Raw genomic sequence first — 14,911 nt, forward strand, 5'->3', positions numbered from 1 at the left:
TTTTCTGTAGAGCAAGAAAAATTTGGTCCTTTTTGAGTTCATAGGTTACTGACCCCACAAGGAACCTCATTCGGGATGGAATAGAGAAAGCGGTCACCCATGTAGAGATCCTGGACTTTGAGAAGGGCATTTTCACTGTTTCCCTGGAGGAAGGGGTGGTCTATTTTCTGACTGGAAAGAAAGGTACAGTCCAGAGCTCCATGGGGAGGTTTTGGTGCCACAGCTTAGTTCACCAAATACAGTTGCTTTTCACCCAGTGCAAATACCTCAGCTATTCTTCCTAGCCTCCCCAGAAACTGCACTTAGTTATGTGAATGTGTCCCTGCAAATGAAATGTGAAAAGAAGGCTTGACGTTTAACATCTCATAGAAATGTTATTCCAAGGGCTTTTGACTTTTGCCAGAATGAAACTGACTTCATTGGTAACTATGGACTGAAAACTGCAGAGCCGCAAGCTGGAAGGAGCCTGGGCCCCCGGATCAAGAATTAGAGAAGAGCCATCACTAATCAGAAACACTTGGTTTATACTTACACAAAACAAATTCTTTTATCTGTGAAGCATTATGTCTGAAGGGTGCTTCTTACAGAAACTAGTGTTTATTTATCAATATGTAGTATACAAGATTTTATTCCTTCCACTAACAGAGTTTATACTTTTTTCCTCCTAAATAAATAACCTATTCTGTACTGTCCTTGGTCCATATATATGATTTTCTTTCTTAAGGGTCCTATATAGGAATTTGCTATATAAAAATGTAGAATATTTTTAAAGATTTGATAAATATTGCCAAAATTCTCTCTAGAAAGATTGTGCCGATTTTATAATCCCACCAGAAATGTATTAGGGGCCAACATTTTCTGGACTAATATTCTCTCTTTCCACTGATTTGTAATGAAAAAACTTTAATATACATATATTTCATATATGTAGCTATTTATTTACTTTCTAATACAATACATTGTATGCTTTAGGGCTATGAATTCTGATTTTTGTGTACTCAAACACAAATCCCACTGTGTAAAATATTATTTTTATCATATGTCTTAATGTCTGATAGTATGAACTATCATTTGTTTCTTTTTCTAAAATGTGTTTGTTTCTAGCCACATGTTCTTTCAATGCACTTTAACAATGCTTTGTTAAAATCCTCAAAGAGTTCCATACAGGATATTATATGAGATGTATTCATTTGATAAATATTTTTAGGAAATTTTCTATATTTATAATATTTAGCATTTCCAACCAGAAAGACATTTTTATGTTTACTTTGCTAATTTACCTTAGCAGAAGTTTGTACATTTCTTCATGTACTCATGCACATTTATTATTTAAATTTAAGTTTAACTTTTTTAGTATTTGTATTGCAAGTATGAATGGGATACATTAGATATAAGCTTACAGGGAAAACATATTCTTTAAAAATCAATTGTTCATGAAATCATTTTCTGTGTAAGATATTTTTTAATAAGTTCTATGAACCAACAACAACTAAAAATATAAAAGCATTGTCTGTCCTATTTTTAGGCTGATTAACCCAGCTATACTTCTTAAAATATAGGAATTAACAGTTTCATAACATTTTTACTAACCAAATTACATCTGAGTACTATGGCTAGCTATAGACGCAACACTACAACATTTTTGGAAAGGTAAACTTGTCTGGCAAAGGAAGATAAAGATTGTGAAGGTTCTGCAAATCATGCCAACTTGAAATAGTTTAAAAAATTTGATATGTTTAGTTTTTAATAAAGACTTGATTATAGATGTAACAAAACATCTGAAGAGTTATCCAAAAGGAAAAAGGAAAGGTACAATGATAAAAATTTTGATAGAATCTAAAGTGAAATCTTTTGACTTCTTGAAATGTCCTTGAGCTGGGCTATTTTCTGAGGTTCTGAATTCCAGCTGGAGCTGGGCAGGCCATCAGTCAGGGACATGGGCTAGAACATTCTTACACGGGGCTGGAGCCTGGTCTTGATGTCCCTGAGGTCCCAGCCAGCTGTGAATCTGTCATCAGAGTGTCATGCCTTGAAGGTAGTCCCTATGGTTAGTGGGGTCTCATTTTAGCCATCTCAGCAGTCAATGCTCAGGCCAACTATGACTTTATTCATCTATCTATTAATTCTGTGCTGTAAAAATTCTGTTTGTGCAGAACAACTTCCTACTCCCTGCACCTGGAGGTGACAATTTGAATTACACAATCAAGAGTCTCCTTCTAGTCAAATGGTTGTTCCAACAACACAATTTTTTTGCCACAGATTCTTCCCCACTTAAAAAAAAGTCCTATCATATTATGTGGCAATCATTTAAAAAGAATCTCAGGTTCTAGACCCAAAATACAGGACATTAAAACTTTTTCCCCCTGGAATCCAGAAAAAAAATCATCAAAATAATAGCTCTTTATAACTTGGGGCATTAATAATATTTAATTTCTTATACAATAATAGCTCACTTAAAAAAGTATGGGACCATTTCTTCTGTACCTAAGCTCATGAATTTAGCTTGATTAACCATAGAATGCTGTCATAAATACAGAATCACCGTGGCTCTTTCAGAGTACTAAAATTGGCTCAGGGATCTGCTCCCATTACTCTTTACAGACTATTAGGGGTCTGGGGCCATAAATGACTAGATGATACTTTAGGGTCTCTTCCAGCTCTATCATTTGGTAATTTTAGCATTTGATCACTAGCAACAATGTCAGTTTTGCAGGCACTTATCAGAGATGTAAATACTCAGGGTTTTAAATTGGGTGTGGATTATCTGCCCCGGGAGAGTACTAGAGGGGATTGGCATCTGCTCTCTTCATATGAGCATTTCCTCTCAGCTCATAGCACTCCTGACAGCTCTCATCAACTCTGAATGCTGCAAAAAGAGACAAGCATGGGCGTAAGCAAAGAACGACTGTACTTCCATGCTGGAAGAGTCCATAGAAATCATCTGGTTCAATACTCTCCATGAATCCCTTTTCTCCACATGACTTGCCCAAAATATCACATACCTGCTTAGGGAAAGAACTACAAAAAATTAACAATAATAAAAAATGTAAAAAAACCCCACTAACTCTAAGAAAGAATGCATTGTATAGGGACACTGTAACTGCTCTAAGATTTCTTTATAGTCTAATTTCAAGCACAAATAAAATGAAAAACTGAAGGAATTGGCCTCGTAAGACTTGGAACAGTTCCTTATTGATGGGGAGATAGATAATCATACCATTCACCACAAACTAATTCATTTATCATATGCTTGCTATGCTCAGTTTCCATCAAAGCAACACTATGCTGTGGTTGCTTAGAATTTTTTTTTCCAGAAAAACAACCAAAAAGGCACCAATCTATTGTTAAGGATTTTCTTGTTTTCATTTCAGGGATTTTTCTCTTAAGTCCCCGACAGCTCTGGAAAACTCTGGATGATGGCACAGTCTTCTTTGTGTTGTACCTTGTGCTGTCAGATTGTCTCGGTTCCCTAAAGGAGGGGCTGAGAGCCCAACACCCTTCCCCCGCTGACTGGGCACCAAGTTCCATGCTGCCTTCTCTGGGATGTTTATTTCTTTTCCTAACCCGCCTTGCTCTGGTTTCTCTGTTCTTTTCATTGTTTCCCTGAGAAAACTGGGGAACTTGGAGTCAGTTCAAATGTATATATCCAATCACTCAATGTCATTAGCTTACTTGATAGAAAGTTTGTTCTGGAAGGGCTGTAAGGGTAGAGGCCAAACAATCTTTTATAACATACCATTTTCTTTTGATAAGGAATTCTCAAGGACTGAATTGGACTGGGTTGAAAATCAGGCAATGGGCAGAGTTAATACTTAGAAGAATGTATCTACAGATATCGGTGGCGTATTGTATGCAAGGAGTCAAGCCAGTGAGAGATATAATTAAACTCCGAGTGGTGTATTAATTGCAATGATACAGATAAACACAGAAGAGGGTAGAGAACTTAACCTAAGTTCAGGGTCATCAAGGAAGGCTAAAGAGGCAGAGGCACTGGATTTAGGATTTAGGCACCTGAAGGTCATACTAAGGAGTGGGCCCAGAAGCTGGATTTTAGGGATTGATGTAGGGGCCATGAGGGAAAGCTGCTTTTCTAGATACTTGGTCATGAAAGCAAAGAAAGTTTTGAGGCAAAATCTAGAAAGGCACGTAAAGCCATGGGAGGGTTTTTTAATTTAATGGCAGTGGCTAGAGAATATTTGTATGTTAAGGTAGAAGAGCCATTGGAAAGTGAGATTAAGTGCACAGGAAGATAGGCTAATCCATGAATCAAGATTCTGGAGGGGAAAGATTTCAGGTGTGGATACACACATAGCCTGGATCCTGCTTCCTCTGTGATGGGGTCAATGTGATAAGGAGAGATGAAGCTACTGGCCAGGGAGCAGGAATGCAGGAGTGGGTCCATAATGACCTTGAGGTGTTCGTGTGATGATGGAAATGAAGTGAACTGCTGTGAGACAAGAGCCTGTTGAGCAGAGGGGATGAAGGTGAGGGCCAGAGCTTGGAATGACCACTAAAGGGATGGGAGAGAGGGTGCTTATGCAGAACACACAACTGGATGGCTAAGTAGTTTTCAAAGTCCCAGTGAAAAATGTATAATATGAAGTTTTGTTGGAATAGTCTAATAGTTTACATAGTTTTGTGTGTGTACATTAGTTTCCTGTTTTTAGCAGTGCCTTGCATCCTAGCACAGGTTGCTCTGCAGAGGGACACGGCAGAAGAGCACAGTAGAAAGGGTGCATGGTAAAGGATCATCAAATAATAGGATGTAAATGGACTTAAAAAATAGGAAGGGGGTGATAGGAAATTTATTAGGCAAATTAAGAGGGTTAAAAACATCTGAGGGATAACAGAAAATTATTATTGTAAGAGAAAAGGAATATTGGTGCTTCTGTTTGTTGAAGTACAATAGCAGTTGCAGGTTGACAGTGGTTGCAGAAGTTAAGTGAAAGTCAAGTTATTCCAGTTGAAGTGATCAACAAACTGTGAAGCCACTGGGTCTTAAGAGAGCTGTCTACATGACTTAAAAGTCTCCAAATTATGACGAGGAGGGAAGTGATGAGGTACATGTCAAATCTTTGAGGTGGTGTGAAACTCAAAGGAAAATTTGCTTTTAAGAGGCTTTGCTTGTTAAAAAGGAAATATAAATGTAACATCCCATGAAATAGTATTGTAAATCCAGGATTGTTATGTTCTCTGTGCCTGAGGTTCTGCTAAGTAACAGCAGAGAAAAAAATGGAAGGATGAGGAACAAAAAAGAATACATGAATAAATGACTCATGGGGAATGGGAAAAAAAGGGACGAGAAAGACGAGAAGAAGGACTCCCCTGTTTGTCTTGCTTTAGTTTCAACTCTGTTCTGCCAGTTCCCGACTGATGAAACCTGGCTAAGCCAATCAGGTATATGACTTATAAAATGGAGGTAATATAGCAACTCCTGTATATGGTAGTAGTGAGAACCAAATTGCACACGTAGAGTATTTAAAACAGTGCATGCTACCAAGTTAAATGTTAGCATTTTCTATTTAACTGTTTTATTATTGTTATTATTATCACCACCTAACTCATCATAATTAAGAAGACAAACTTGCTGGAAAAAGGAAAACAGCTCATTATAAAGCCAAATACGTATCAGTAGTTATAGAAATGATCCCTCTAGTGTAGTAAGTCTTGACAGAGGGTCTTTTTTTTTTTTTTTTCCACAAACTCAAAGCACTGTTTTTGGATAAGCTCAGCTCTGGATGTAGGGCAGCTTCTGTGGAATGTGAATCACTAGCATCAGAATCTCTCTCCTTATCACATTGACTAGGCTGGTATTTTCCTGTTTCACTATTGTCCCTTTTATAAAATGAATGAATCTATCTAGGATAGAAAAATGATTTTTATAAATCACTTTCAGCTTAAGTGTAAAGCATTTACTCTGGCTTAAAATAGAGTTGCTAGGAAAAATTGTTGCAAATTTTTATGAAAGTGGAGCCTCAGATTTGGATAAATAAAGAAGAAAGAATGGATGATTCTTAACACTTTGAACACTTACAAATGTGTGTATTGCTGAAAAGTTAATATTATTGTTTTTAATTCAACAGTAGGAAACTGATTAAATATTTTCATCCTTCGTACTTCTGCATCTGTACTACATTCATTGCCATGACATGCAGTGTGTCTAGAATTGGCCTGAGTTGGCATGTCTTACCACCCATGGATACATTCTTTTCCTAGAATGTGGGAAGAACTTTTTCCTTTATAATCAATTTATCTACTAGATTTATATAATACATATATATTATTGGAACCTGTTGAGTGGGTTATGTTCTTCTCATTCTTGGTACATTGAGTGTAACTCTCCACATTTAGCCTACAACCTTACCTCTCAAATCATTTGTATCATGAGCCAGAATCATTATCTTTCTCTCAATCACTCAATTTCTTTACATGGCAACAAAAGGTAATCCGAGAAGCTGTAATAGGAACTCTTTAAAGACTAAGTTTTCACTTGGAAAAGAGTTTTCCACGTACCTCCAGGGGGATTCCTCGTATTGTGAAAGCAGATGGCCTTATGATGTCAGCGCATTTATCCCCAGAATAGCTGTATTTTCCCTTGCCACACATTCACATAACAAATAGAGTAGCACTTACAAAACACCATTAAATATCAGTGTGGAAAGCACTGGAGTACAGAGATGAAAAATAGTCTTGCTCTCAAGAAACTTACCTTTTGGTTGACCTTCAGTTTGGGGAAGCAGAGAAGCACATAGCAAATCATATTACTATAAACTGATCAATAATTTTTAAGGATTTATGTCAGATCATTCACCCACTTCTGATCTCCCAAGTTGTAAAAGAACTACCTCATTTGTAACATTAGAGCTGAAAAATATTTTTGTGCCATTACTTTCTTGAATTACAAAAGCTCTGCATGAATACACGATTATCAATAATTCAAGTAACACAAAAACATGCACACCAGTGGGTGAGGGCTCTTGCCTCTCGATTTCCCTTCTATCCCTAACTTCCTTGTTCAAAAACAAAAACTATGAACAGCTTAGGATGTATCATTTGCAATATTTAGTTAGAATAAACATTTTATTATGTGTCTTCCCACCCATAGGGGCTTTACTGCACTTGGATCTTTTTCTGTTATATTTTCTAAATTCTTGTTGTTAATTCATAGAAAAGTTATTTTTGGGTTTTATATTTTTACCTTGAACAACCTTATCATCTGCTCATATTTTTTATTTTTTATCTTTCTAAAGGAATCATTAATACACACTCTTATGAAAGTTTCACATGAAAAACATTGTGTTTACTACATTCAGCCATATTATCAAGTCCCCCCCATACCCCATTCAAGTCACTGTCCATCAGTGCAGTAAGAGGCCACAGAGTCACTACTTGTCTTCTCTGTGCTACGCTGTCTTCTCTGTGACCCCCCCACCCCCACACACCATGTGTACTAATCATAATACCCCTCAATGCCCTTCTGCCTCCCTCCCAACCCACCTTCCCCCACCCCTCCCCTTTGGTAACCACTAGTCCCTTTTTGGAGTCTGTGAGTCTGCTCTTGTTTTGTTCCTTCAGTTTTGTTTCGTTGTTATACTCCACAAATGAGGGAAATCATTTGGCATTTGTCTTTCTCCGCCTGGCTTATTTCACTGAGCATAATGTCCTCCAGCTCCATCCATGTTGTTGCAAATGGTAGGATTTGTTTTTTTTCTTATGGCTGAATAGTATTCCATTGTGTATATGTACCACATCTTCTTTATCCATTCGTCTACTGATGGACACTTAGGTTGCTTCCATTTCTTGGCTATTGTAAATAGTGCTGCAATAAACATAATGGTGCATATGTCTTTTTGAAAGATCTTGCTTTCTTTGGGTAAATTCCTAGGAGTGGAATTCCTGGGTCAAATGGTCTTTCTATTTTTAGTTTTTTGAAGAACCTCCATACTGCTTTCCACAATGGTTGAACTAATTTACATTCCCACCAGCAGTGTAGGTGGTTTCCCCTTTCTCCACATCCTTGCCAGTATTTATTGTTCATCTGCTCATATTTAAAAAAATGTTTCTAAATCAAATCTTTCCATGTTACAGATGGATGTAAATGCCATCTGCACCTAATCAGATCTTTATTTTCAATGTTTATTCCTTTTCTTTATTTTTTTTCTTTCATTGCGTTTCCTGTGTTCTGAGAACCATGTTGAGTAGCAATGATGATATTTCATTAAGTATCCTTTTGGTTGCAAATAACATCTATTTAACGTGAATAAACACAGGTAAGAAGAGGAAATTATTAGGCAATTAGTAAGCTTGAAGCTGGCCTGAAGTCACTGCACCTTGGCCTGAAGAATACTCTGACTCTAACTGAAACACAGCTATGACTCATTCTCTTGTTAGTTCACTTAAAATTTTCTCTTCCCTTTGGCCTCATTTTCTACAGGTATGGATTACCCCTTTATTGACAGAGACCACGGATACAAAGAGCTTCATGTCTCAAGATGTCTGCCACCAGTTGAAACTGAATCCTTTCTTTAGTTTCAGTTCGGAAACAAAAACAAAAACAAAACCTGGAAAAGAACGACGATTGGCTTGCCGCGGGTCATACATTTAATCTTAAACAGTGCACTGAGAGTGGGGCACCCTTTATTTCTATCGTTTTGCTGTGGGAAGCAGTTCCTCATTGAAGAGGGTTATTGTTACTAGATGAAAGGAATATGCTAAGCAGAAAACAAAAGATAACCATGATAATTTTACTAGAGATTTCAATGAGATTGTATTTAAAAAATGTTTATTTAAGTCTAAGACCATAAAACTCCTAGGAGAAAGCATAGGCAGTAATCTTGAATATCAGAAGTAGTAATTTTTTTTCTGGATATGTTTCTCTAGGCAATGGAAACAAAAGCAAAAATAAACAAGTGGGACCATATCAAACTAAAAAGCTTCTGCACAGCAAAGGAAGCTATCAACAAAATGAAAAGGCAGCTACTGTATGGGAGAATATATTTATAATGATAGAGCTGATAAGGGTCTAAGATCCAAAATACATAAAGAATTCATACAATATCAAAAAACCAAATAATCCTATTTAAAAAATGGGATGAGGAACTGTGTAGACATTTTTCCAAAGAAGAAATATAGATTTCCAACAGACACATGAGAAGATATTCAGTATCACTAATCATCAGGGAAATGCAAATCAAAACCACAATGAGTATCACCTCATCTCAGCCAGAATGGCTAGTGTCAACAAGACAAGAAATGAGAAATAACAAGGGATGCAGAAATGCAAGAAATTGGCAGGGATGCAGTGGAAAGGGAGCCCTCCTACACGGTTACTAGGAATATAAATTGGTGCAGCCACTATGGAAAGCAGTAAAAATTTTTCTCAAGAAACTAAAAATAGAAATATCATACAACCCAGTAATTGTACTTCTGGGAATTTACATGCCCCAATAATAAAATTACTAATTCGAAAAGATATATGCACTCATGTTTATTTCAGCATTATTTACAATAAGCAATATATGGAAGCAACCTAAATGCCCATTAATAGATGAATGGATTAAGAAGATGTGGTACATATATATATATGGACTGATACTCAGCCATAAAAAAGAATGAAATCTTGCTATCTGCAACAACATGGATAGACCTAGAGTATATTTTGTTAAAACTAAACAAATGAATAAATAAACAAAACAGAAACAGACTCATAAACAGAGAACAGACTGGAGGACTGGTGGTTGTCATAAGGGAAGGGGGTGATGAGTGAAATAAGTGAAGGAGGCAAAAATTAGAACGATATCTTGATCTGGATGATGGTTATATGAGTGTATACACATGCCAAAATTCATTGATCTGTAGACTAAGATTTGTGCATTTTTTTATATGTACTTCAATAAAAAATGTTTTTAAAGTATGTATCTGTGAAGTGTGATATGTGATAAATGCAGTTGTTTCTTGGTAGATACATTTTTACAAGATAAGGAATTGGTGTTAATGTTAATTTGATGTATGTAATGTATTTTCTTTGTCTAGGTGTTCTCATAGATTTTATTTTAAAATCTATCCATGTCATTTTAGTATCTAAGAGTATTAAAATATATCAAAATTCCTTTACTTCAATTCTTGCCTCATTTACTTTTCTTTTCACATTTCTCTTCTCTCTCCCCCCTACTCCCCACCTTACTTTTTCCTTTTGTTACTCCTTTTCTTCTTCAGATTTTGACAAACTGTGAGGTTTAGGAAAACAGATCCCCAAAGAGCTGTTCTGACAGTTGTTGGGTGGGATTTCACCAGTGACCCCAAGCAAGAGGCATTGACTGGAACAATCTCCAACTGTCCCAGCCACAAGTTTATCAGACGCAGATGAACCAAACTGGAACCTGGACTAGTCCAGAAGCACACATTTGGGCCCTTCCTCTCTCCATCCCCAAAAACCCCAGTTCTGCTTCAGCGCAGGCCATTACATGGTCTTCAGGTACTCAGACGTATGTCAGCTGAATAAAGTCCTTGGCTTCTATTTGAATCTTTTAAACTACTTCCTATTATCCGCAATATTCAGGGATGCCCTAGAGATGAGCAGTCCTTGCATTCCTGGAAAAAAATGTCCTTAGCTATAAGTATTATTTTAATTATTCTAATCCTTTAATTATATTATTGGTATTATCATTAGCTCACAGATTCAGTCTTTAATTAAATGCCTTCTACTATTCATCCTATCCATTTTTTAAAAATTTGAACAATCATTTTATTATTCTAATTGTTTTATTTTTTTTCCTGAAGGGCAATATTTCCAGGAATGCTAAATCCTACCAAATTTCTTTATATTAATTATAGTTTTTAAAATTGTTATTTGTTTTATCCCATTTGTTTCTTAAATAAAGTCATTCTGTTGGTAAAAACTGAAAACTGGCTATTTTATAATTCTGGTTACCTGAAATATTTGGAGATTCGTGACATAGCTTGTTTTTGCACAGAAATGTCTATCACTCAGTTTTAGTGGTTGGAATGTTTATTCTAAGTTCCAATTTAAATTGTGTTTCTCTAGCAGAAGAAATGGTTTCCAGATCTATAGTTATGTTACATCTCCATGTTAAAAACTGTTTAACTTCTTAAAAAAATGAGATTTGGCAAAAATTTGTCTATTGCATTAGACTCATCAAAAAACCAGTTTTTTATTTTATGGACCTACTACTGACCAATAAAATGATCATGCACATGCACATATGTGTGTTGGCAGTATGTCCTCTAGTATGGAGGAGATTCCTAGTTCCTTTTTTCATTTCTAAATACTTGGGCATTTCCTTGATTCCCCAGTTCATTAATTCAATTTAAAATTACTTAGTCCATAAGAAAATTCAGTTTTCTTTGGAGAACTCAATACCAGTTTTTACTTGAAGGCAATCCTGACATTCACGGTGAAAGTAATAAAAAGTCTTTTGATTTATATCTCCAGATAACATCCATGACTCACTTACTTTCCCAGCCAATACTGCCTCTGATCTTGTTGTGAATTTAGACTTACTTTTCATGGAGTTTCTATATTACAGATACGGGTTTGTGTATTCTCCTCTTCCATAGTTTGGTGTCATCATTCCAGTCCTCTCTACTTTACATATTCCAGAGATTTTATACTCCTCTGGTCAATGTAAGGGTACCCTTCCAGGATTTCTAATTCTGCTGTTGGTTATATCTATTTTCATTTTTCTTTAATAATTTCAAAGGAATGTTTGACAGAATTAGAGGAAATTCATATGTGCATTTACCTATGTTGCTAAATTGAATTGAATTTGGTAATATGATATTTTTACCTATGAAAATAAGTATCTCCTTTAGTAATAATGATAATTTCAGTATGTTCTGTGTTAAAGACTGAATGTTTGTGTCCCACCAAAATTCATATGTTGAAATCCTGACCCCCAACGTTGATGGTTTCAGGAGATGTGGGCCTTTGGGAGATAATTAGGTTTAGTTGAGGTCAAGAGGACGGGGCCCCCATGACAAGACTAGTGTCTTTCTAAGAGGAACAGACATTAGAGCTTCTCACCACCATGTGAAAGTGGCCATCTGCAACCCGAGGAGGCCTCTCACCAAGAACTGAATCTGCCAGCACTTAGATCTGAGACTGCAGAGCCTCCAGAAATGTTTGTTTTTTAGTTAATTAATATTTGTTGTTTAAACCATCCTGTCTGTGGTATTTTATTACAGCAGCCTGAGCTGGCTAAGGCATTCCGATAACACAAACTCTTCTTTCTCCAAACATTTACTAAACAATTTAGATTTATTAAACAATTTATTAAACAATGCAAAGATATTTTGCCTCATATGCCACTGGCTGAAAAGTCCATTATTCACTCAACCATAGGAATTCTTCTAAGGCTGCCCTTAATCTCCTTATACTTCTTTTTTAAAGGTATCAGATAAATGTATGAGGCTAGAAGTGAAAAATTGAGACATTCTCTACTTATATATGATCCTGAGACTGCCCTCATTTGATACTGACTGCTTGTGTTACACTGGGCAAGTTACTAAGCTCTCTGAACTTTGTCTTGGCCCTTGAGTTAGAGCGGTGCCCTTCAAACTTTATATAAACAATGACTTATTTGGGTATCTTTTTAAAATGAAGATTCAGATTTGGAGGTCTGGAACATAGCTTGATAGTCTGAATTTCTAGCAAGCAACCAGCTCATGTGGGACACCATTTGAGTAGCAAAAATAAATGTATTCTAATTTCCCTTAAGCCATCCATGTTGCACATCAATTAAATGAAGCACTTAATAGTACACAAAGAGCTGTCAGAAGAAGTGATGCCAATTTCTGATCTTCCCAATGTGTCTCTTGTGTTCTTCAGGCAAGATCATCTTACAGGGCAGATGTGACTGGTGACAGAGTAGCATTAATGGTGTACCTTGAACCATAGTTTGAGTTCAGCTATGCTCCTCATTATATTTGTCCCCCCTGCCCCAAAGAGGACTGGCTTAGAATTGAAAACAAGTCTCAGTGTGTCATGGGAGGGAGCAGACTGTGCACTGCTGTTGTCTCGTGTCCCCATAGTGTCATCAGGAGGGGCTGGGTTTCACGGTTCTTCTCCCTCAAGCAGTTACTTTAAAGCAGGAGCTACATTACCTATTGCCTCCTCGCTTCTAGGGCCTGCTCATGAGGACAAGTGTCTTTCTTCCTGTGGGCCCAGCAGCATCACCTGGCTAAGTGACCTAGATTTCCGTTACCTGAAAATACGTGTGGTCGCACTTTGCTGACCAGCTCAAATGTATTAACCTATTTTCTGATCAAAGTGTTTTGTATTTGTAAACTGATAGGGAGCTTGTTCTCCTTTTGCATCTCTTAATATCAGGGAAAAATAAACAAAATATAAGACATCTCCTATACAACTTAGAGTAGTAAAAATTGTAATTTGTATTTTTATATATTTCCTCCTATATTTATGTATATTAACCCATTCGGATGCTTGTTTTAAGTTCTTTTCAGCAGCGATTATACCTTTGTTTATTCCACACTACTTACAGCTTCAGTATAGCATTTTATCTACAGTGGCACTTATTTTGTATTTTTGATCCAACGAGTTTTAAATTCCTATTTTAGTAAATGTTTTCTGACACCAGTGCCTCCAAGGTACACAAAGAATGCTTAACCTGCCAAGTTGGGTTAGCAGTGATTATATGGTATTGTTATGTTTTCCTTAATTATAGAAAACTAGAGAATATTGTATGGTGATTAACTGCTTCCACCAGATGTGTGTGTGTGGGTGTGTGTGAGAGAGAGAGAGAGATAAAGAGTCGGAAAGTAGAGTCTAGTGTGCTACGAGTAAGTGGAACTCTTGAAATAACTTCTTAAATGATGCATACTGCTTAAAATGATGAAATAAAATTTAAAGTGGGGTCAAGGTCTGTGGACACTTATAGTGTGGTAATAAGAGCTAAAATGAGGTCTTCAAGTTCATGGACCACCCAAAGAGAAAACAGTAAAGTAGACAGACACATGAAAATTATTTTAAGTAATAATAAGAAATAGAAGAGAAAAAGAACACATCATTTTTACTTGGGAACATAAGACTCTACTAAATATAGCAAAATCATGTCAAATTCAGTTTTTTGAAAATCTATATAGCAATTTCCAAGATCTCACATATTATAACTACTCTTTAGAGAGCTCAGAGAAGTTGTTAGAAAATGTCATTTGGTTGGATAATGCTGTGTCTTAAGTCCCCCTCTGTACTCGACGGCCCAAGATACTTATTAATAGAATCTCTTTTACTATGAAAATATCATTAGAGTGGATAGTAAATTGGATCATAAACTACCATTGGAATAGGTAGTTTAATAGAATAGGAAGGTAAATAGAAATAATAGAAATAGAAACATACCTTCCACCATTAACACCCATATTAAAGTGTGCTTTGTGTTGATTTGAAGCAAGACTGAATTTTCTACTAAGCAAGAACAAACAGTCCATATCAAACTAAAGGGAAGGCAAAGAAGAATGCAAAGGGAGGAAAAACTACAATGTTTGCTGGAATATGTCCTTCAATGAAGGAGCTCTTGCTCAAGGTCTCAGTTCTCAACTCACATTAGCTTATTCCCTTAAAGGCTGGGAGCCAGTGATTCTGTCCACAACAGGCAAAATATGTCTGTGGTGGAGGTCAGCGCAAATGGAAGCATATGAAGAAATGGACTCCCACACATTAATTTTTTTTTCTGGATGAACATCTGTTCTTGTGTTAGAATTGGGAGAGTGAATATCACAGGAAGTAAAGGCTGTTTCCAAGACTGGTCTGTTGCCCAATACCACATCCTGATGTGCTGAGAAGAGAAAGAATGGCTGGGAAGGTAACTGAGCCAGCTGTAAGGAGACTGTTTCCATGATTTTTATGATCAAATGTAGGAAATTGGGTATGTAA

Source organism: Manis pentadactyla, chromosome 17 (genome assembly GCF_030020395.1).
Source record: "Manis pentadactyla isolate mManPen7 chromosome 17, mManPen7.hap1, whole genome shotgun sequence".
NCBI classification, from domain to species: Eukaryota; Metazoa; Chordata; class Mammalia; order Pholidota; family Manidae; genus Manis; species Manis pentadactyla.